At 40.7% G+C, this 3,284-nt stretch overlaps 1 long non-coding RNA gene across 1 annotated transcript; it reads right to left on the bottom strand.

Moving 5' to 3' along the window:
- Positions 1–1,045: 1,045 nt before the first annotated feature.
- LOC134092338 (uncharacterized) lies at positions 1,046–1,739 on the bottom strand. The gene is made up of 3 exons (XR_009940206.1): positions 1,669–1,739; positions 1,381–1,451; positions 1,046–1,167 (listed from the first exon to the last, which is right to left on the bottom strand). It is a non-coding gene; the product is annotated as an uncharacterized LOC134092338 (long non-coding RNA).
- Between the last annotated feature and the right edge of the window lie 1,545 nt (positions 1,740–3,284).

Below are 3,284 nucleotides of genomic sequence, written 5' to 3'. Positions count from 1 at the left end.
GTTTGTCTGTCTGTTTGTTAGCAAGATAACTCAAAAAGTAATGGATGGAAATTTTCAGGGAAGGTGAGACATGGCCCGAGGAAGAAACGATTACATTTTGGGAGTGATCCGTAATTCCATCTGGATTCCGGAGGTGTTTATGTATTTAGCTTAGTGGTGTAATGGCATAGTATGGCCACGTGGTGGCAATCTCAATAGTTTAGGTTAAAATGTATGACAACCTGGCCCCGGCAGTGGCGCAACTGGCTGGGGCACCTGCACCGTACGCTGGCGACCCGGGTTCGATTCCCGCCCCGTGGTCCTTTCCAGATCCCACCCCGACTCTCTCTCCCACTCACTTCCTCTCATTCTCTCTACTGTCCTGTCCAAATAAAGGCATAAAAAGCCCAAAAAATAATCTTAAAAAAAAAAAAAAAAAATGTATGACAACCTAGGAAGAACAAGGCAGCCGGAGGTAGCTGCGCTCTCTGAGTGCTTTTCTAGTTTATCAAATGTTATTTTGGTGTATTAAAAAGCATTGTTGTTTTGGATTTCCAAAATAAAGGGGTGGTAGGTAGCCTACCCAGTGGGCATTTGATATCAATTTGACATCAATATGACATCGAACATTGATGTCAAAATTACGTCACGAAATAGGTCTAGAATGAAAGTCATATTGACGTCAATGTACTGATGTCAATTTGATGTCAAGATTTTGACCTCTGCTGATGTCATTTTGATGTTATTTTGATGTCATGTTTTGTCGGGATTTGATGTCAATTCAACATGTATTTGATGTCATGATGGTTGATTACGTTTTGATGCTATTTTGATATCATTCAATATCAGGCTTTGATGTCAATTCAACATTTATTTGACATCAAGATGTCATGATGTTGATGTCATTTCCATGTCAAGTTTTGTTGGCATTTGATGTCAATTCAACATTTATTTGATGTCAAGATGTCATGATGTTGATGCATAGGAAGACAATGTTTTAATGCTATTTTGCTATCATTCAATATCAAGCTTCGCTGTCAATTCAACATAAATCCGAAATCAAACATTAATGACAAAAGTATGAACATTTATTGACAAATTTTGATATAATTTCAATGTCAAGAATCACTCAGGACAGGATGAGAAAGCGTAGACCCCCAAACCAGACTGGAGCCACTTGTGAATAACCTGTAACACAGATACATAAATGTACATTTCATTAGAGAGCTTTGAGGTAGAGGGTAGGTTTTATTACAGCAGACAAAGGCATTTAAGCATGTTGACATTTACCTTCACTTCGTCCTGAACTAGTAACACCAGTTACAGAGGCATATGGTTATTTTTATTATTAATGTTTAGACCAAAAGTCAAATAAATCAAATGTAAAACTGTATAGCTTACTTCACTTGGGTGGCAGGACAGGATGAGAAAGCGTAGACCCCCAAACCAGACTGGAGCCACTTGTGAATAACCTGTAACGCAGATACATAAATGTACATTTCATTAGAGAGCTTTTGAGGTAGAGGGTAGGTTGTATTACAGCAGACAAAGGCATTTAAGCATGTTGACATTTACCTTCACTTCGTCCTCCTGAACTAGTAACACCAGTTACAGAGTCATATGGTTATTTTTATTATTAATGTTTAGACCAAAAGTCAAATAAATCAAATGTAAAACTGAATAGCTTACTTCACTTGGGTGGCAGGACAGGATGAGAAAGCGTAGACCCCCAAACCAGACTGGAGCCACTTGTGAATAACCTGTAACGGAGATACATCAATGTACATTTCATTAGAGAGCTTTTGAGGTAGAGGGTAGGTTTTATTACAGCAGACAAAGGCATTTAAGCATGTTGACATTTACCTTCACTTCGTCCTGAACTAGTAACACCAGTTACAGAGGCATATGGTTATTTTTAGGGCCCGAGCACCGAGGTGCGGCCACTGAAAGTGGCTGCACCGTAGGTGCAAGGCCCTATTGTTTTTGCTCAGATTATTAGGGCCCGAGCACCGAGGTGCGGCCACTGAAAGTGGCTGCACCGTAGGTGCAAGGCCCTATTGTTTTTGCTCAGATTATTATTATTATTATTATTATTCTCTCTTCCTCTTAGCCCGTTTGGCCGTTTCACCAACTTGGCATAAACCAAAACTCTTGTAATTTGGCAGGCATATGTAGAATTGCATTTGATACTCAGAGACAGAGCCCTGGCCTAGGGTGTGGCTCAGGGACTCTATAGCGCCACCTACCGCGCTGTCTGTTGTGGTTGACACATACATTCACGGAAATGAACCAAATTTGGTGGACATGTGTGTTGTATTATTCTGAACAAGTTTTACATTTACACTACATAGTGAATCTTAAACAAATTTGAGTTATGATTATGATTATGATTTTTGCACATCATGTATTTTGAAACACTTCTCCTAGACGGTTTATCGAAATCATGTCATATGAGCAGTAAAATGATCTTGAGGGGTTGCCCGAGAGGAATTGCGAACAGATTTTTGAATTTTCGAAGCATATCGAAATGGCGAAGGTTTGAATTATGGCGTCTTATTATGAAACAGGAAGTTGGTGTTATAGGCAGAAAAAAGGTTAGGAATTGTATGTAATTTGGCAGCTACACATGGAATTGCATCTGCTAGTCAGGGACAGAGCTCTGGCCTAAGGTGTGGCTTCGGGACTCTATAGCGCCACCTAGTAGCACATTATCTGTTGTGGTTGACACAAACATTCACGAAAATGAACCAAATTTGGTGGACTTATGTCTTATTGCTATCACTAGTCAGAGACAGAGCTCTGGCCTAAGGTGTGGCTTAGGGACTCTATAGCGCCACCTAGTAGCACGTTATCTGTTGTGGTTGACACAAACATTCACGAAAATGAACCAAATTTGGTGGACTTATGTGTTATTGCTATCGCTAGTCAGAGACAGAGCTTTGGCCTAGGGTGTGGCTTAGGGACTCTATAGCGCCACCTAGTGCGTTGTCTGTTGTGGTTGAAACATACATTCACGAAATGAACCAAATTTGGTGGGCACATGTGTTATTGCCATCGCTATTCAGAGACAGAGCTCTGGCCGAGGGTGTGGCTTAGGGACTCTATAGCGCCACCTAGTGCATTGTCTGTTGTGATTGACACATACATTCACGAAAATGAACCAAATTTGGTTAGCATATGTGTTATTGCTATAGCTATTCAGAGACACGATCTGGCCAAGGGTGTCTTATGGACTGTACAGCGCCACCTAGCGCATTGTGTGTTGTGGTTGACACACACATTCACGAAAATGAACCAAATTTGGT

This window comes from Sardina pilchardus, chromosome 9, assembly GCF_963854185.1.
Source record: "Sardina pilchardus chromosome 9, fSarPil1.1, whole genome shotgun sequence".
Taxonomy (NCBI): Eukaryota; Metazoa; Chordata; class Actinopteri; order Clupeiformes; family Clupeidae; genus Sardina; species Sardina pilchardus.
This window is presented reverse-complemented; position numbering and strand designations above follow the sequence as displayed.